This window comes from Salmo salar, chromosome ssa13 (assembly GCF_905237065.1).
Source record: "Salmo salar chromosome ssa13, Ssal_v3.1, whole genome shotgun sequence".
Lineage (NCBI taxonomy): Eukaryota > Metazoa > Chordata > Actinopteri > Salmoniformes > Salmonidae > Salmo > Salmo salar.
This window is the reverse complement of record NC_059454.1, coordinates 53,048,928-53,070,304: the sequence shown is the minus strand read 5'-3', so window position 1 is coordinate 53,070,304 and position 21,377 is coordinate 53,048,928. Positions and strand designations below refer to the sequence as shown.

Genomic DNA, 21,377 nt, shown 5'->3' with positions numbered 1-21,377 from the left:
GTTGCGTTAGGTTAATTGCGGAAGAGAGGGTGTGAACAATAATGTACATAAACCCTGGATCTCTAATGCTACGCAGTTGACAGTGAAATGCACCGATCGGCCATATTGGCACTCCCCAGCAGAAGCAGTCCTCTATTGGAATGAATGGAATTCTACAGTATTTCAATAAAACATGTTTCAAGGACAAAATTACATGTATTTAAGTATTTTGTTGTTGTAGTGGGGACAGTAACATTATAACTTTCTAAAAATTATACTTTAAGGAAAATGTTTGCATACATTGTTTTATGTTTATCTCACTTAATGTAATTCAAACGTATGGATTATGGTGTCTGCAATAGAATAATCGTGCCCAAAAAAATATATACTTGAATAAATGCCTTTCTTTGCAAGGTGTGGGAGTGCCAAGATGTGGGCGCGGTGGCATCAAAACCGCGCCCCCTGAGATTCAACTGCTGTATATATAGATCATTGGGTGTGAACGATGGGACAAATTTCAGCACACAGTATAGGGGACAAGGCGTGTTTCATGTTGGATTTATAAAATCGGTTGTCCGACATAAAGTAATTTTCAGTTGTTGTAGCCAATATTATTCGGCTTTTATGTTAGTGATTGAACGCTGTGTCACTGTCACAATACCGACGGTTCCAGCTGGGACATCAATCTTGTGCTCGAGGGCTCTCCAAAACATATTGGTCCAGGCGTACTGCTTATTCCGGTGATTATTTCGGTGAGTGAAACTTTTTGAAATAGCATTGGACACATTTGTTTACCCCACAATGTCATATGCCTGTCATAGCTTTCCTACTCTTATACGTGCATAGGGTATGGTCAATTGTGTATGCTATTGCAGCATTTGGAACAAAATAACCTGGATTCATGCATTAGGCTACCTACTGTATACTAATGTTCGCATGCACTGTACATGTTGCCTATACTGTAGTCTGTTCTTCACACTTTTATTCTCTCTCTGTCTGAAATGTCAAGACAAGTTTACATGCGGACGAACATCATGTCCACCCTTTGTTACAATGTAGTAGCGCCTTGACATTCAATTGACGTGTATGTTACGAGCTGCGATTATTGCAATAGATAAAGCCATTTGTGCACTCACAATTTTGGCATATCAAGGTGATATAGAATGTTCTGAATGCTAAAGCAGCATACTGTCCTTCCCAGTGGCGATTTTAGCATGTAAATCTTGGTGGGGCAACAAACAAAAAAATAAGTGGGATGCATGCCAGCAAAGCCACTACACAACACGAAACAATACATGAATTGCACTATAACGGTGACAAACGGTGCCCACAAACGGCCTACGTAAAGCTGTGCCAACAGCAGTCCCAACATCTTACCACTGCTACACCTGACTATCAGCGGAGCATTGTCTGGCAGAAAAACAATTAATTCAGCATCATAGCCTTTAAAGAAAACATAGCTGATGTTGGCTGACTTGCTTAAACAAATGTGGTTTCTAATAACATTTGACATGTACAAGCTATGGTATAAGGGGACGACAAGCAGATAAGAGGCAATCCGTAATTTCGATTAAGACATTAATGAGCGAGCTAGGACGGACATAGTCAATATAATATGTGTTTAGCACTTTTGAAATGTACAGCGACAGAATTCAGAACATGGTCCGTTCTTACAGTGTTCTCCCTGTACACCAAGTCAGAACTGTAGGATAAATAAAAGCAAACAATGAAAACTCTTACAATATTCGATGATTACATTTCTCTAAAACAGGTTATAGGCTACATGTGCACCACCAAGTCCGAACAGTAGGTGAAATTTAGAGGGGTAAATAGACCAAATTATTAGGGTGAGGTACATGGGCTACTAACATCTTACTAGATAACATACAGTATTACTTTCTTAGCTATAGTATACATAACTCCCTGGCATATTACATAATTTATGCAGCATCATACAAAACATTTTGGGACTCACCTTGTTGCGCTGGTGCTCACTTGACAGGAAGGTGGCGCGGCGGTCCTTTGTGGGCAAATTTTGTCATCAAAGTCTGACATTCTCGGGATTTATTGTGCTTTCAAAACAACTGGGAACTGGGAAAAAAACATGATCGAATCATGATGACGTCATTAATCTTCAGGTCGTAGCTAGAAAACAGGACGGATTTACAATTCCGAGTTGGATGACCATTCAAAACGCCTTCTTAGATGGGCACTTCTAATGTAACTCTATGGCAGCACCCAAGGGGCTAGAATATTTGCTCTGCCCTTAGACTTGACGGTGATGTAGTGTCCCCATGAGTGACAGAACACTGAGCCAATCACGGTGCAACACTTTTCTGCTGGCTTGCCCCACCACCACAGAAAGCTCTGAGCTAGGCTGAAACACCTGCATTTTGGAGCTGCCTTACTCAAGAAAACAAAAAGGAAACCATGCTTATATGTGGCTTTATTAACTTGGTGATATATATATATTTTTACATTGTTTGCAAACTGATATGTGACACGTATTAATGCCAAAATAACATGCAAAACAGGCAAGCCCCACCCCAAAAAAAGGAATGATGCGTCCTTCCTATGCATTTTCTGTCAATGTCCTATTCCATTCATATACGCTAACTATCTTAGCGCCTATTGATGATCGTATCTTCCGGCCGGGGGTTTTGTTAAGCGCTCTGACGCTTGCTCTAAACTAGGGGTGTAGGACCTACATTCATATAGTTTATTGACTGCGTCCAGCTCGCTAATAATCAACGAAATGAAAGCTAGACACTCAGGGACCATCGAAAATAAATATTTATGTAGCAAATTTTGACAGTAAGGAAATATAACCAATTTTCAGTGCGTCCATCCAGACCTTCAGAATGTGGACCCCAGGGAAAAATTAGTTTGACACCCCTGCTCTAAACATTAAAGCGCATCGCTTGCGACACGGTTTTGGAAACATAAGGAAAGTATATTTCATATCAGCAAGAAATAATAATAATACTAAAATAATTACTACACAACTTTATAGGTTTAGGCTTCCCACAAGGCCATATTTCCACATTACACGCTTGTTTACAGAAAGCCGACAGAAAATAGTGCACTACCTGTGCTAATTAGCTACAGTATCTGCGTTTCCGAACACCTGTGTGTAAATGGAAGAGGACGGCAAAAAAAATTTGTCACTGAAAAATACTGTTGGCTGCAACTGTGTTAAAACAGGTTCTATTTTGTATAATGTGGTATGGGCCTATTGAGTGATGTCATTATTTGAAGTCAGCAAGTAGTGATTCCTTAATTCACCATGCCAAGTCTCTTTGATACAGGCTTTGTCTACAGTGCTACCCAATACTTGCATGTCTTGGTTAGTGAGAAAACACAAGTAACACTGTCCGAGTGGCTGTGCACTTAGCAGGGCATTCATCAGCAAAACAGTAATTTATCATGTTTTTGAGTCTTTGATACAGTCGTTGTGTACTACCCACAATACCACAGCAAAATTAGTTTCTGGCTATAAAATGCTATATAGGGCTGTGCACTAGATTATTAATCAATGAGTCCATAATTGACCAATATACAGGCATTGTTTACTAGTAGTACCCACCACACCACAACACATCAAATCGTAACTACTGTGCTGCTGCTCATTAGGCCTTATTACCAATATAGCCTATGATTGATCGGCCGGGAGAGGAGTGTCTGATACAGCTCATTACATTCACTGTCATCACAATGTGTGTCTGTCTGTGTGTGTGTTTGTGTCTGATTTGGTTTGTGTTGGCTGAGTGGGAGATGTGATGTGTAGGCAGCAGTAGCACTACAGGTTCTGTAGGGGGTTAACAACAACGGTACATACACAACAGAGTCAGTTTGTTAGCTCGCCTTATTCAAATCTCAAATGCACCCTGTAATTTACATGACATTTTGAATTTATAAGTCTGTTACTGAACTCTCTGTCTTTCTCTCACTCTCTCAGTATGTAGGATCTTAATTTGAGGCAGTTTGCTACAGCAGGAAAATGATCCTGCAGCAACAGAGAATGTGGATTATAATGAATGGCCATTTTTTTATAGGGGTTGATACATTTTTCATTAGGGCAAATAAAGTCTGACATTTTAAAGTGGAAATTACAAACTTTATAAGCTTTTAAACCTCAAATACACTACAAGTTTGCATTTCCTGCTGTGCAGCAATAACAGGATGATCAAATTTAGTTCTGGCCTCTGTTCTGTATTGGTAGCATACAGTAGTATTGGCCACTGAGATCCTCATTTCCAAAGGAATGGTTTGTGTTCATTGGTGTGTATTTCAGGAAGCTGCAACATGTTTGTTTTAGTGCCTGTGTGTTTGCAACACAAACATCACTTGTTTCTCTACGTTTTCATTTACTTCCTGTAGTGCTGAGTGTGTAGATACAATAGGCAGGATTTGTTAAATATTTGTTTTATTTAACCTTTATTTAACTAGGCAAGTCAGTTAAGAACTACTTTTTATTTACAATGACGGCCTACCCCGGCCAAACCCTAACGACGCTGGGCCAGTTGTGCGCCACCCTATGAGACTCCCAATCATGGCTGGTTGTGATACAGCCTGTGTGTGGATGTGTGTGTGGATGACAGTCTTGCTTCCAAAACATCTATTTACAATTTTTTTTTAAGTAGGTGTGTCCAAACTTTTGACTGGTACTGTAGTTAAAGGCATGTACTGTCTGTCAGATGTATGGTGATATCACTGCTGTTCAGTGGACAGATCTGTTTAACATGACAGTATTGACCAGAGGATTTGCAGCCAGGGAGGGGCCAACAGGCTGAGCTCAGACTAGCAACAAACGACATGACCATGACGGCTACTGTAGGTGGTGGAGGTATTTCCCTCAGGGCTTGTAACATTGACAGAAGGGTTTTCCACTCCCTAAGCCCTCTTCTCCTCAGTAGCAACCTCACATCGTCGGTTTCAGCCATGATGATGAGTTAGTTTGAGACAGGAGCAGCAACAATCTGTTTCCTTACCCGTGTCAGAACTGATAGCTTGACAATAGTGAACGTCATCCCCTTTTTTTCTATTGTTCAAGTGCTCTTGTACTTTTGGGTTTTGTTTTGTGTGCCTTCTTGCTGCAAGTTATGGTTGTCAAGTTGGATTAAAATAAGGATCTATTGCAGACAATTAGGATTGAATATAGCATATTGAGTTAGATGTACTGATATCATCATGAATTTAGTAATATCGAAGGGCACTATTTGGTGTAGCCCAAAGGCCGGCAGATGGCAAAATTGAGTCGTTTCATTTTACCGTCCAAAGGGAATGCATACAGCTGACTATACACTTGTATCCCCGTGGTTTGTATATAAAACAATCTCCATTCAGGCTGCAAAGTTGTCGATTTCCTCCATAACTCGATTTAATGGTGAGAAGGCAGAAAAAAACAGGGAAAATATCCAGGACTAGCATTGCTCGGCATTAGCTACTTTAGCATGGTGGTGGAAAATGGTGTTTCATAAAGAAAGCACACTTTTTCCCCCCATTTCTTTCCGGCTTCTCGCCATTAAACTGAGTTAAGGAGGAAATCAACTCCTTTGCAGCCTGAATGGAAAAGGTTTTATGTACAAACCGGTCCACGGGGGATACGTGTGTATAGCCGGCTGCATGCATTCCCTTTGGACGGTAAGATGAAACTACTCAATATCGCCATCTGCCATCCTTTGGCCTACGTTTGGTGCAAAGCAGAGCTGTAGGCATATGAACTGTAGTGATGGGGGGGAAATCTATACAGTTACATATTGCAGTATTATTTTGGATAATGTTATATTGTTGACTCTAAATAATATTTTGCTACAGGAAGCGTTAGCTAGTGCTAGTCTGCTGTACCTGCGCCAAAACTTTTCATCCTATAGCTTTTTCTCCATCTTCTTTCTAAATAGGTAGCCAACATGTTTTCAGAACTTTTATTTCCATGACTGATCAAAAATCATTTACACATGCTCTCTGTCATCTCTCTGCAGCAGACATACTGTGAGCAATATGTTTTGAACATCAAATCACAATTAAATCGAACAGATTGTTTTCCATTTTAAATGACATCTATCCAGCCAAACTGTCCAGCTAAAGACTGTCTCTGCTTCCCAAGTGGCACCCTACTCCTTATATATTGCTCTACATTTGGTCAAAGTAGTGCACTATAAAGGGAAAAGGGTGCCATTTGGGACTCACACAGACTTTCCTAGGGTGACCTACCCTTTATGTTTGATTGAAAGGCCCAGTGCAGCGTTGCAATACCCAAATAGCCTTTTAAAATCCATATTGGATTTTAGCACTTTATGTACCTAGTCTTTCATGTTGTTGCTTGATGTTCATAGAAAAGAGCGGCCATGTTTCAATAACAGACACAGCCAGGATTCCTGGAAGTAAAGGTGTGTTTATGTAGCAACAACAGAGCAACTGCTTGGAGTGATATTTTGAGTGTTTCTGCCTGTCTATCTGTCGTATAAGGTGAACGACCTACCTACAAAGTCAACTTCATCACAGTATACTGTATAAACTACTCAGGCTTTTGGAAAATTTATTTGAAATGAATTCAATTACGGTACATTTACACACACTTGTTAAGAAAGGGTTTAAAAAAATAATAGTATACTTGTTTGATTATGTCCAATTTGTGTGTGCATGCATGTGTAACCAATGTGAAATGGCTAGTTAGTTAGCGGTGGTGCGCGCTAATAGCGTTTCAATCGGTGACGTCACTCGCTCTGAGACCTGAAGTGGTTGTTCCCCTTGGGTTGCAAGGGCCGTGGCTTTTGTGGCGCTATGGGTAACGATGCTTCGGTGGGTGTCAGTTGTTGATGTGTGCAAGGGTCCCTGGTTCGAGCCCAGGTTGGGGCGAAGAGAGGGACGGAACCTACACTGTTACATTGGTGTCGTGACCCGGATCATTGGTTGCTGCGGAAAAGGAGGAGGTCAAAATGGGGGTGAGTGTAACCGATGTGAAATGGCTAGTTAGTTAGCGGTGGTGCGCGCTAATAGCGTTTCAATCGGTGACGTCACTCGCTCTGAGACCTGAAGTGGTTGTTCCCCTTGCGTTGCAAGGGCCGCGGCTTTTGTGGCGCGATGGGTAATGATGCTTCGGTGGGTGTCAGTTGTTGATGTGTGCAAGGGTCCCTGGTTCGAGCCAAGGTTGGGGCGAAGAGAGGGACGGAACCTACACTGTTACATATGCAGGCTGCCTGCCTGCATGTGTATAAATGTGTAATTACGGCACTGTAACAAACAGGCCAGGGCGATGCCAGCCCGGTACAGCAGGAGTGTCAGAGAGCAAACTAATGAATTTACTCAATAAGCTCTACCCCCTGATGGTCTCCTAGGATGTGTCACAAATGGCACCCTATTCCCTACATAGTACCCTATAGACCCTGATCAAAGTTTGGTCACTCACCCCCTCTCTCCTGTGTATGTGTGTGTGTGAGTCTGTATATTTAATGTCATTGACCAGGTATGTGTTCCTGTGTATGTGTTATCTGTATGGTTAGTCCTTGTGTTTAAGCCCTATGTGAGGAGTTCTGGGAGCCTCTTTAAAAGGCCTGATCTGATCAGCCTGTGTTCCAGTCTGTTTTCCGCAGAGCCTCTCCCCCTGGGCACCAGCGCACTGGCTCTGGCTCTAGCTCTCTGTGCCCATAGATTATGCATGTGTGTGTGATGTGCATGTGTGTAACCTGCGTCCAGGTCTGTTCAGGTAAAGAGTATTTATTAGTTTACACCACCACCATCACAGGCGGGTAGGCAGTCAGGCCAATGGCGTGGTCTACAACGGAAAATGTTAGAGGCCCCCCCTTTTTTTTTTTTTTGCTCTTTTAAAGTCAATTTCCTGCAAATCTACACATTTTGCCATAGTGTAGAGAGAACATTTTACAATTTTAAAGTTAGTTTCCTGCAGTTCTACACATTTTGTCATGGGGCTCAGAGAAAAAAAAAAATGTTTTGAAGCAAATCTACACATTTTGCCATGCCTTATGCTGTGTTCTTATGCTATCTGAGTGACTCAAACATTATAACAAAATCAATGGGGACCCCATGCCATGCCATTTTTAAAAATGTTTAACTGTCTAGTTTTTTTTATTTTGGTGGTTGTTAGTTCTCAAATATATAGCTCCATTATATTTTTTTTGCATACTTTATATCTGGTTTTAGTCTTTTAAGTTTACACTGAAAAGTTTTACCATCCTGAAAATTATTCACCCCCCCACAAAGACAAAATAAATAAATATTTTGATATTTTTTGGTGTGGCAGCAACGATTTAGCATAGGAAATGAGTATAGGGGAAACACAGAGTTTGGTTGTTGCAAGACCAATTTAGAGGGTAGAAAGTTAAACTTTGGAGCACACTGTACTATTTCTCTCTTTTTGTTTGACTGGTTGTTCTCTATGACTCTGAGTGCCATGCCCTTTTATTTCTCTGAAACATGATCTGCCCTTGGACCACTTAAACTGATAAAGATAGCACTTTAAAACCCCAACACTCAAAACTTAATTTGTGTCAATGTTTGCAGGGCATTTGTCAAACAGACCCTGACATAATAAGCACTGTTCTGCTCCTTTTATTGGTCCGATAGTGTTTGCCCAATGATAGGAGGAGACGAGCGTTGGCTGCCTGCTAATGATTGGGACTGGGGAGAACTACAAACACACTTCTGAAGTGCTGCCCAGAACAGGTTAAGTGATAGGCAGATGCCAATGAGCACAAGACAATTCTCTGAAGGATACTGTCACACCCTGATCTGTTTCACCTGTCCTTGTGATTGTCTCTACCCACTCCAGGTGTCGCTTGTTTTCTCCAGTATATTTATCCCTGTGTTTCCTGACCCTCTGTGCCAGTTCATCTTGTATGTCAAAGTCAACCGCATTGTTTTTCCCGTGCTCCTACCTTTTTCATTCTCTTTTTGCTAGTCCTCCTGGTTTTGACCTCGAGCCTGCCTACCACTCTGGACTCTGAACTGGTTTTGACCTTTTGCCTGTCCATGACCATTCTCTTGCCTACCCCTTTTGGATTGTTAATAAACATCTAAGACTCCAACCATCTGCCTCCTGTGTCTGCATCTGGGTCTCACCTTGTACCCTGATAGATACAACTTAATAAAGACCCACAAGTGTCCTTCTGAAACATGAGATTGTTCAGTTCAGGCTTTCACTAAATGTTCTTCTGACACTCATTTCTAATGCATGAACTTTCACAAAGCACCAACAATTTATCCTCTCCTAAGTGTCCTCCATTATGTGTCCTCAGCAGGGTCACCACGTCCAATTTGGTGTTTTCCCATGACAGGTAAGGTGAGGTAAGCAGGCTGAGGTAACAGATGGCTGTTCCCGCCTGTGTTATGTCTCTGGTCCTTTGAACAATCTAGGCCAGGCTCTATCTGTATTACTTTAAAATCCATACTCTCCTTGTCTCCCCTTCATCTGTACTGATTGAAAAAGACTTGACAGGTGAAAGCAATATAGCAGATGTTTCCCGTTAGTTGTTGGTCAGTCCTTCCAGATTAGTAAAATGAAGGAAAGGAGAGGAGGTAAGGAAAGGAAAGGAAAGAACAGACTTCTTAGACATCTGTCACTCAAGAAGAGCATGTCTCTGAGAACTGTCTGGCCCACAAACCCTATGGCTCACACCATAGACTTTTGGCTCACACTCCCTCTGTCTCTGTCATTGGAATGTGTCTGTCGCTGTGGCCCCTTGTGGTTTTCATCACACTGCACAAGCACAGAGCGATTCCAAGGCTTTTTAGGAGTGTTTATAAACCAACTATCTTCAGTTTTATGGTAGTGACTTATCCCGGGCTTACCAATAAAAGCCAGGATGTCATAGATCTTGGTAGAGGTGTATGGACGAGATTGGATCGTGTTAATTATTAGATGTTTTTACACTTATTAATTCACATCAAAGCTCTTTACCAATGAAACTACACTGAACAAAAATATAAACATTATACAGTGCATTTGGAAAGTATTCAGACCCCTTGACTTCTTCCACATTTTATTACATTACAGCCTTCTTCTAAAATGAATTAAATAAATAAAACAATCAGCAATTTCCACACAATACCCCATAATGACAAAGCAAAAACTGTTTTTTTTAAACGTTTGCAAATGTTTAAAAAATGTAAAACAGAAATACCTAATTTACATAAGTATTCAAACCCTTTGCTATGAGACTCAAAATTGAGCTCAGTTGCATCCTGTTTCCATTGATCATTCTTGAGATGTTTCTACAACTTGATTGGAGTCCACCTGTGGTAAATTCAATTGATTGGACATGATTTGGAAAGGCACACACCTGTCTATATAAGGTCCCACAGTTGGATGTCAGAGCAAAAACCAAGCCATTTGATCGAAGGAATTGTCCGTAGAGCTCCGAGACAGGATTGTGTTGAGGCACAGATCTGGGGAAAGCCACTCCTCAGTAAAAGGCACATGACAGCCCACTTGGAGTTTGCCAAAAGGCGTCTAAAATACTCTCAGATCATGAGAAACAAGATTCTCTGGTCTGATGAAACCAATATTGAACTCTTTGGCCTGAATGCCAAGCGTCACGTCTGGAGGAAACCTGGCACCATCCCTACGGTGTAGCATGTTGGTGACAGCATCATGCTGTGGGGATGTTTTTCAGTGGCAGGGACTGGGAGACTAGTCAGGATCGAGGGAAAGATGAACGGAGCAAAGTACAGACAGATCCTTGATGAAAACCTGTTCTAGAGGGCTCAGGACCTCAGACTGGCGCTCAGGTTCACCTTCCAACAGGACAATGACCCTAAGCACACAGCCAAGCAGGAGTGGCTTTGGGACAAGTCTCTGAAGGTCCTTGAGTGGCCCAGCCAAAGCCCGGACTTGAACCTGCTCGAACATCTCTGGAGAGACCTGAAAATAGCTGTGCAGCGACGTTCCCCGTTCCAACATGAAAGAGCTTGAGCGGATCTGCAGAGAAGAATGGGAGAAACTCCCCAAATACAGGTGTGTCAAGCTTGTAGCGTCATACCTAAGAAGACTCAAGGCTGTAATCACTGCCAAAGGTGCTTCAACAAAGTACTGGGTAAAAGCTCTGAATACTTATGTAAATGTCATATTTAAGTTTCTAAAATCCAGTTTTTGCTTTGTCATTATGGGGTATTGTGTGTAGATTGATTGAGGGGAACAAAATGTGGAAAAAGTCAACAGGTCTGAATACTTCCTGAATGCACTGTATGCAGCAATTTCAAAGATTTTACTGAAATAATTGATTTTATTAAATTGAAATAAATTCATTAGATCCTAATCTATGGATTTCACATAACTGAGAATGTAGATATGCATCTGTTGGTCACAGATACCTTAAAAAAAAGTAGGGTCGTGGATCAGAAAACCAGTCAGTATCTGGTGTTATCACCATTTGCCTGCCTCATGCAGCGTGACATGTCTCCTTTGCATAGAGTTGATCAGGCTGTTGATTGTTGCCTGTGGTATTACTCCTCTTTAATGGCTGTGCGAAGTTGCTGGATATTGGCGGGACCTGGAACACGCTGTTGTACACGTCAGTCCAGAGCATCCCAAACAATGGGTGACATGTTTGGGCCTCAGGATCTCGTGACGATATCTCTGTGCATATAAATTGCCATTGATAAAATGGAATTGTGTTCATTGTCTGTAGCTTATGCCTGCCCATACCATAACCCCACCGCCACCATGGGGGACTCTGTTCACAACGTTGACACCAGCAAACCACTCACCCACATGACGCTATACACACTGTCTGCCATCTGCCCGGTACATTTGAAACAGGGATTCATCCGTGAAATTCACTCTTCGCCAGCGTGCCAGCATTCGCTCACTGAAGTCAGTTACGACGCCAAACTTTAGTCAGGTCAAGACCATGTTGAGGACAACGAGCATGCAGGTGAGCTTCACCGAGATGGTTTCTGACAGTTTGTGCAGAAATTCTTTGGTTGTGGAAACCTACAGTTTCGTCAGCTGTCTGGGTGGCTGGTGTCAGACGATCCCACATGTGAAAAAGCTGAATATGGAGGTTCTAGGCTGGCGTGGTCTGCGGTTGTGAGGCCTGTTGGTCGTACTGCCAAATTCTCTGAAACAACGTTTGAGGCGTCTTATGGTAGAGAAATTAACATTAAATTCTATGGCAACAGCTCTGGTGGACATTCCTGCAGTCAGCATGCTAATTGCACACTCCCTCAAAACTTGAGACATCTGTGGAATTGTGTTGTGTGACAAAACTGCACATTTTAGAGTGGCCTTTTATTGTCCCCAGCACAAGGTGCACCTGTGTAATGATCATTGTGTTAATCAGCTTCTTGATATGCCACACCTGTCAGGTGGATGGATTATCTTGGCGAAGGAGAAATGCTTACTAACAGAGATGTAAACAGATTTGTGCACAAACTTTGAGAGAAATACGCTTTTTGTTCGTATGTGTCACGTCCTGACCAGTAAAAGGGGTTATTTGTAATTATAGTTGGTCAGGGCGTGGCGGGGGGGGGGGTGTTTGTTTTGTGTGTTTGGGTATTGTGGGTTTAGGTTCTAGTTTCCCTATTTCTATGTTAATCTAGCTTTTCTATTTCTATGTGAGTTTTGGCAATGACCTCCAATTAGAGGCAGCTGGTTGTTGTTGTCTCTAATTGGAGGCCATATTTAGTTGTGTTTGTTTTCACTTGTGTTTGTGGGTGGTTGTTTCTAGTATAGTCTGTGCACCTTACTGGACTGTTTTTGTCATTTGTTTATTTTGATCAAGTGTTTTCTTTAATAAAATTAAGAAGATGAGCACTTTACCCGCTGCGTTTTGGTCCACTCAATACGACTCTTGTGACAGTATGGACATTTTCTGGGATATTTTATTTCAGCTCATGAAACATGGGACCAACACTTTACATGTTACGTTCATATTATTGTTCAGTGGAACTTCAACATAGCCCCTGCTTTGAGTCCCCACGGTAACCAAGATTACTGTAATGTACCACAAAACTCCACAGATGTGCTCACAGTCTGTCGTGTGGATGCAAAGCATTGTGAGACACAGATAGTGTTGTTTTGTTAGATTTTCAGAGCATACTTACTTGTTTTTGGGTTGGGTGTTTAGGCACGGCTGCACGGCTGGTGGAGGCTGTCTGTACGTGTGTGCGTGCGTGTGTGCTTGAGGGAGAGATTGAGTTCCGCGCTATCCATTACTTACATCCCTCCATCCCTCTGCTTTGGAGTCATAAAGTATGTGTGTAAACCCTGCAGTGGCATGGCAGGATTGCAGGCAGTCTAACAGTGCTTCCAGAGTGCTGTTGAGGGAGCAGTAAGCTGTTATTGATGACTGGGCTCATGTGTTTGTCATTTCAACGAGTGGAGTGCTGGGAGACGTTGGAGTCTGAAGGAGAGGAGGGTAGAACACGGCGAGCGAGGAGGGCCACACCTTGTTCTCTCTCTCTGACTGGCATTAGCTATCATTAAGGCCTAGAGTTTTTCCTATAAAACTTAGGTCAGAGTTACTCCTGGGCCAGAGTTACGCATCAATCAGGCAGTTAATTGCTTCTATTTGGCCATTAGAAATGGACTGGGCTGACTCATCAGATAACCAATTAAGACAGAAATCAGGATCTCTGCTCGTTGTCAACGTGGAACATTAGTTATTAAGGGAAGAGAGATGATTTATGGAGGGGCTGTACTAAATATTTTGGAAACATTTATTTTGGAAACATTTATGCTTTATAACTGGCTTTACTCATTAGTAAAGATTGAAAAAGTAAGGGGCCAAGACAGCTGCCAGGGGGTATTCCTGATTTTAACTGGATTATGTTGGAGAGGATTCCATTAAAGAACACCCTCTGTCTACTGTTAGGCAGGTATCTCTTTATCCACAATATAGCAGGTGATGTAAAGCCATAACATATTTTCCCGCAGTAGACTATGATCAATAATATGAAAAGCCAGACTGAAGTCTAACAGAACAGTTCCCACAATCTTTTTATCATCAATTTCTCTCAGCCAATCATCAGTCATTTGTGTAAGTGCCGTACTTGTTGATTTTCCTTCCCTATAAGTGTGCTGAAAGTCTGTTGTCAATTTGTTTTCAGTAAAATAGCATTGTATTTTCCCAAATGTTTACTAAGGGTTAGTAACAGCTATTTGAGCCAGTAAAGGGGCTTTACTATTCTTGGGTAGCGGAATGACTTTCGCTTCCCTCCAGGACTGTCGGCTAACACTTTATAGTAGGCTTAGATTGAAGATATGGCAAATAGTATTTTAAACAAATTTTTATTTCACCTTTATTTAACCAGGCAGGCTAGTTGAGAACAAGTTCTCATTTACAACTGAGACTTGGCCAAGATAAAGCAAAGCAGTTCGACACAAACAACAACACAGAGTTACCCATGGAATAAACAAGCGTACAGACAATAACACAGTAGAAAAAATGAAAGTCTATAAACAGTATGTGCAAATGGTGTGAGGAGGTAAGGCAATAAATAGGCCATAGTAGCAAGTCATTATAATTTAGCAAATTAACACTGGAGTGACAGATGTGCAAGTAGAAATACTTGTGTGCAAAAGAGCAGAAAAGTAAATAAAAACAATATGGGGATGAGCTAGGAACTTGTTCTTTGCTGTTCTTCGTCAGAATGCACTCCCGTAGAAAATGACTTATTTCTGGAGAGATTCATTTTTAAAATTAGAAGCTCGAACGCTTTGGGCGTTGACCTGGAAAGTATGACAGAACTTTGCAAGCTATCTCTGCAGTAGATTGCAACTCCTCCCCCTTTGGCAGTTCTATCTTGACTGAAAATGTTGTAGTTGAGGATGGAAATCTTAGAATTTCTGGTGGCCTTCCTAAGCCAGGATTCAGACACTGCAAGGACATCAGGGTTGGCGGAGTGTGCTAAAGCAGTGAGTAAAACAAACTTAGGGAGGAGGAGTAGCATTATTGCCCTCTATTATCCTTAGTAATTTTCCATCCGAAATGTCAGACCACGGTGGCTTGTCATTGTTGATAAACAACAATCATTTTTTCATTTCTTACAAATTTCAATGCTTGTCTTTCATAATTTGATCAGTTATACTTGGATGTGTAGTGTTGGCGTTTGACCCCACATGGACTATAACAGCGCCAGCTCCCGGCAGCTGTCGCAGAACGGTCGGTAGCAGCCTTGTAATGTCCTGTACTCATGCACCAGGATAGCAGAGGGTTTTGCTCCGGGAACCATTATGTTTCTTACCATAGAACTGCTGATGAGGACAGCTGATGCAATGGCTGAGGAAGTCCAGTCGTTCTTTTGCCTCGAGTGGTTTTGCAAACCCCTCGAGGATCAACAGGCGGTGAGGCCGATGGACCCGAGCCAGCTGTAGTATCCATTGTGGATGATGAATGGGCCGGAGTCTCAGACAGCCTCACGGTCTGATGAGGGTAGAAGCTCTGAGGATCTGAACCTGATGTAGAAGCCACCGGACAGGGAGACAGAAGAGGACGAAAGTGCATGTACCTCTAGATCCAGGGCGGCCAAGCTGTTTCTAGTCTGTGTCCGGTCCAGGCTTAACATCTCCAAGGAGGCCCCCGCTGCCAGAGGATTTACACATCGAGTGACCCATCTCCATGGCTTGTTGGTAGGATCAAGAACAGGAACATCCACAAAGTCATCCAGGAGCATCCCACCAACTCTATTCTCCATGGAAGAGGGAGACCCCTTCTGGGTGGGATTCCTGCAGAGTAATGACCAGTTGGCTGTGGAGAGCCGACACGGCGGTGACAATTCCAGCAGGCCAAAGCGTTGTTCGGTTCCTGATATGGAAGAGAAAGAAAAATTAGGCGGGCTTGGATTCCCAGGTAGCTTGTTTAGGTTTGCTACCGGTTGCTAAGAGTAGCCACTTTGCCCCTGTAGTCCTCTGCAAGCAAGAAGTTGCTACATTGAAAGTCCGGGCGGTCCACATTGTACCTGAATAAAGCAAAATAAACACATCTCCTGCAGCTTTGAAAACGTTTGTTAGCATCCTCCATTTGAGGCTCCAGGCTAGCTAGACTAGCTAAGCCAGTATCTCCTCCTGACAGGGGAACTTCCAACCACATTTTTATCAAAAACATCAGGCCAAGGTAAGCCTACACCAAGCACACAATTAATTCTATTTTTTGTCAAAATCACAATGCAAAAAATGAATGGCGGTATAGAGTATTTTGGTATTTGGCTTGTTTATAGGCCAAGTACCCTCGGGAGTCCTAGTACTCGTAGATGGGAACCACTGCTTTAAATAATGTCTTATAGTAGGGTCATGGAGATAAGTGGCCCTCCCTGCAATGGCTAGATGCACTGTAAAACTTTTCCCTGTACATTTACAGTATTATACTGATACCAGAGTTGCCCACTTAATACTGTAAATGTGCTTTACAGCAGAGATGCTGTAATGTATTTTACAGTACTTTTTTCCTTACTGTAAAACGTATTAAAGGATCCCTGCTGTAGATTTACAGGGTTGCTGTAATGTTTTACAGTAAGGGAAACAGCACTGTGAAATACTATTACAGAATCTCTGGGGGTTACAGTGAATTTACAGTGAAATTCTTCCTGAAATCTAAATTCTAATTCTACATAAAATTAAAAAATTCAAATTATTAACAACAATATTTAACAACAGAAGAAGTAACAACAGTTAACACATATGTAACCAAATAAGAGCATCATTACAACACTAATTTAAAAACGATATTGTTTTTGTGGGGTGTGGGGGGAGAGGGACAAAGAGAGGGAGTTAAAATTGAGATAGGGGTACAATCCTAGATCTGAGATCAGAGGCAACTCTATTGGGGGTAAGGGGGTTCAGGGGTGGTGAAACACACAACGGAACAGTTTGGGCTGGAGAGCATCCAGGAGAAAGAAGTCAACACAGCATCATGTCTTCCTCATGGGGCTCTGTAACAATCCTCCTCAGTTCTGATTTGTCAGCAATTCTCACCCAAAGTATAGAACAAATAAATAAGGGCTGTTACTCGGTGGGTAAAAAGACAGGTGACAAGGGACATATCAAGCCGATGTGTGTGTACTTATCTCACTGGAGGTCTTCATTCGAACTCATTGAGCTCTTGGAAGAAAGGGGCAATGTAGGCATTGAGAACAGCTGGCTTCCTCTGGGCCACCTTGTCATGCACTTTGTCCCATTTTCAGGGTTCATCATCTTCAGTTGATTTGAACCAGGTATCTGTACAGCCATATATCCAATATAGTTTATAAAATGAATTGAGGCATTGAACAAATACAAATAAAACAGCTAGATACTAACAAACTCTAACAAATTCTAACAAACTAATACAACATTGCTATAGCCTACACAATTCTACAGATTATTTGACCAGATTCACAACATTTTCCTTTCTTTCTGTGCCACCAAACGTTTGCATACTACTACTATTAAAGTGAACAGGTTTAAGCTACTAATGGAACATTATGGAACAGTGTTAACTAATATTGGTAGCCATCTAGATGTCACCGTGAAACGGTCAACTCAATGGGGAGAGCATGAAAGGCAACAGCACCAGAACACATTGTCCTCCTTAGCTGTTACAACCCTGTGTGATTCGGTTCACTCCGCTCTCAAGTGCGCAACATACGTCATTGCTTTGCAGGCCAGGAGTGTCCGTATAGCCTCTCCCCACTAACCATTTGTTTAATTTGAACAACATTGTTCCATAATGTTACACCATCTACTTTACTAGTAGTATGCAAGTGTTTGGTGGCACAGAAAAACCCTCCGACTCCCTTGATTGATACAGTATGTTTCCCTACTGAAGACTCCAAAGCCAGCCATCCTCAACAAACCCCACAAGCAGTCAACCAGTCTCTACAGGCAGTCAGACAGTTTCTCAGTCTTTTAGTCAACCAGTTGGTCAGTCAGTCTCTCAATCAGACAGGCAGGCAGGCAGGCAGGCAGGCAGACAGGATAAGCTGGTGCTAGTCTCTGTCCAGAGCAGGCTCATTATTCATCAGGGTTGGCCTTGGACAGGCTTGCTTGGTTCACACCATTGATTGACATCTGACAGGCAGCCTGGCTAGCCTAGTGCTAACAGGGATGACGCAGGAAGAAGCATTGTGGGGCATTGTGATATGTGGCTATCCTGGACTTAACAGGGATGACACAGGATGGTGCATGGTGGGGGCATTGCGATAGCTGGCTAGCCTAGTCCTAACAGGGATGACAGAGGATGGAGTGTGATGGGGCATTGTGATAGCTGGCTAGGCATTACAACTTCTTTGCTTGAAAACTACCCATAGGCTATGGTAAAAGTTGAGTGTATCAAGTGTAGCCGACAGCCAGCAATTGATTGAAATTAAGTCACCACAAACATGGCATACATCAACATATTAATATGAATATATTATATTAATCAGCCCAAGCAAGGCATTTGATTTGTTTGATGAGTTGCGAGGCGTCATTGATTTACACCAGGCTACTTCCTGCTATTGACTTCACCAGGCTTTCAAATAGGGAAGCCTGGTTCTCGATGAGGCTAGCCTAGCCCTAATAGGGATGAGAGAGGATGGCGCTCAACAATAGCAGGGCATTCTGCCACTGGGAAGGATTTAGACAGTACAAAGGATCAGTCCCTGAAAGACTAACAAAGATAGAGTGATTTTGCTTTGTGGACGACTAAGTCTTCGCATTTTCAGTTTAGAGGATTCTTGCCACATGTTTTACTAACAGATACTTGTTGTTTAGGTCTATTCCTGTCGTGTAGGTAAGAGATTGGATGTGTGCAGTCAGTGTAGCACCTCTGTTTTTTCCTGGCTTGGCTGGTACCTTATCTAAAACCCACCGGGTCTCCCACTGCACCATAGCTGGGTTTTCTAGACATAGTTCCTCCCTTACTATCCTTATGTAGCATCCATCATGTGAATGCAGTTCTATAAGTGTACACTCAGGCATGGAACTTCCACACCCACCTGTCAAGAGAGAGAAGCCTGATGACATATCCAGATTCCCACTGCCCCGAGGGTACAGTGGTACGATTACTTCCTACTAATCTCTTTCTGAACTTTCCACCGCTGGGCTAACTACCTAGCCCATATTAAAAATAGACACACAGCCAACCAGTGGCTTGCTGAGGTCGTGGATGGGCTTAATTCAATGCAGGGCGGCAGGTAACCTAGCGGTTTAGAGCATTGGGCCAGTAACAGAAAGGTTGCTGGTTCGAATCCCCAGAGTGACTAGGTGAAAAATCTGTCTGTGACCTTGAGCAAGGAAGGCACTTAAACATAATTGCTCCTATTAGTCACTCTGGATAAGAGTGTCTTCTAAATTACTAAAATGTAAAATGGGCTCCAGTTTCTCACACCTGCCAGTGTGAGGGATACAGGGCTGCACTCGAGGGAGGACTTTTGGATGTTGGTTACACCAGGGAATTATGCTGAACTTCCCTGCCTCTGTCTCGAGGGCCCAAAGTGGGGTGCCTTGTTTCTCTGAGCCCCCTAAGCCTGGAACTTTGGCTTTGCCCGAGAGACCAGCCATGCAGAGGCTCGTCTCAGCCCATCTGAGAGTGTGAGTAGTAGGAGAGAACAGCAACTCTTTTCCTCCTCCTTCAAACCTCTGTATCCTCCTCTGTAATCCTGATTTAGCAGCCCTGGTCCTGGGTCGGGTTAGCCATAGGGAGGTGAGTGTTAGCCCTGGATTTGTCTGGGATTGTCTGGCTCTATTTCTGTCCATTGAGATTGACAGTCTGCTGATGTCTCGATGTGTGTACTCATACACTGTGTGTACAAGCTGTCTGGCACTGCCTGGGTTTTCTAAGTGGAAATGGCTGTGTTTTGTACTGTGGTCACCTTCAAGTGTACAGGGAGAGATCTCTGACAGGTTTATTGTTAAGGCTAGCTGTAGCGGTGTGGCGAACTGTAACAAGCTAATCCAGCTTCAAAGCTAATGATTTAATTAAAGAGTGCCTGATATGTAGGCTCTGATGGTTGTTGGCACAGGGGAAAGAGGCTGCTTGGAACTATTGCCTAGTCAACCACACTCAGTCAATGGGTCAATAGCTGGAAAGTATAGTAGGCTATACTTAGACGGTAAGTACAGAACCCTATTAATAACCTGTTATAAGCCTTTTATAAACCTTGCTATTAATACTGTAGCTAATGTATGGCCGTCTTGTTCCCATTAGCACCTAAGCTGCCAGAGGTATGTCCTAGTCATTAGATGCAGTAATCCACCCACCCCAGAGTGTCTCATTGTCACTGATCATCATAGTGCTATCACAGACAGTCATCAGCAGAAAGAGAAAGAGCTAGTCTCTCTTTCTCTAGGTATGCTTCGTAGGGCACAGATAAGTCCCATGCTGAACTGTATTGTATGGAGGAGATTCAGTTCAGTCACTCAAAGGGGATGAGGTTCTCAAAAAGACTGCAGGTTTTTACTTCAGACAGTGGCATGGCAACCACAAGTTGCCAACTGTTCACTGCCTGTAGATACAGTGGGGTCAGAAATGATTGACACCCTTGATAAAGATTAGCAAAAATTGGGAAATGATATTATTTTATACGAATACGAATGCTCAGAGAACACGATTTTGTTTAACAGCCCTGTTTTCAATACCTTTCAATTCCTCACCTGGTGAGGATAACGGCACTGAGACTTTTTCTAAAATGTTTATTGAGATTGGAAAACACATTGGAAGTGATCTTAGCGATTTCGACGCAAAACCCACGACTAGTGTGCGTGGCCAAAGAGCTCTATTTTCTTGTCATCTGACCATAGTACCGGTTCCAATCCATGTACCAATGCCATTTAATAAACTCCAGGCATTTATATTTGTTGGATGACATGAAAATAGGGCTGTTTGGCCACGCACACCAGTCGTGGGTTTTGCGTCGAAAGAAAGATGCATGGCCAGAAAAGAACCACATACCTACTGTAAAATATATGGTGGTGGATCTTTGATGTTGTGGAGCAATTTGCTTCCACTGGTCCTGGGGCCCTTGTTAAGGTCAACGGCATCATGAACAAAAACCTGGTTGCCTCTGCCAGGAGGCTGAAACTTGGCCGAAAGTGGATCTTCCACTAAGGTCCCATTTGGCTCAGTTGGTAGAGCATGGCGCTTGCAACGCCAGGGTTGTACAGTATGAAAAAGTATCCGATTAGCGACAGATTTTCCCACCAGAGATGTGTTTCCATCAAATGTACTTGTTGCGGATAAAAGACTGTGCATGATGACTTAGTGCACATAAAAATACCTTTTGCGGTTAAAGTCCCATGTATCGAAACAAAAATGCAAGTTAAATGGGTTTCCATCACATTTTCAACTCTATTTATGGTTTTCTCACAAAAAATGTTGCGTTATATAGCGAGTGTGCCCACTCTGTTATTGGCACGTGCACTCTAGGCAACAGCTCGCAGATGTGAGTATAATGTGAGTATAGCCTACATGACGAGATTATTA

At 42.6% G+C, this 21,377-nt stretch overlaps 1 protein-coding gene across 1 annotated transcript in view; it reads left to right on the top strand.

Annotated features, from left to right (window-relative positions):
• Window positions 1–457: 457 nt before the first annotated feature.
• The window catches only part of camkk1a (calcium/calmodulin-dependent protein kinase kinase 1, alpha a), a 137,209-nt gene continuing 116,289 nt past the window's right edge, over window positions 458–21,377 (top strand). Inside the window, exon 1 of the mRNA XM_014136604.2 lies at window positions 458–731. The gene's annotated coding sequence lies outside the window, so the exon portion shown is untranslated. The remainder of the gene's footprint in view (window positions 732–21,377) is intronic.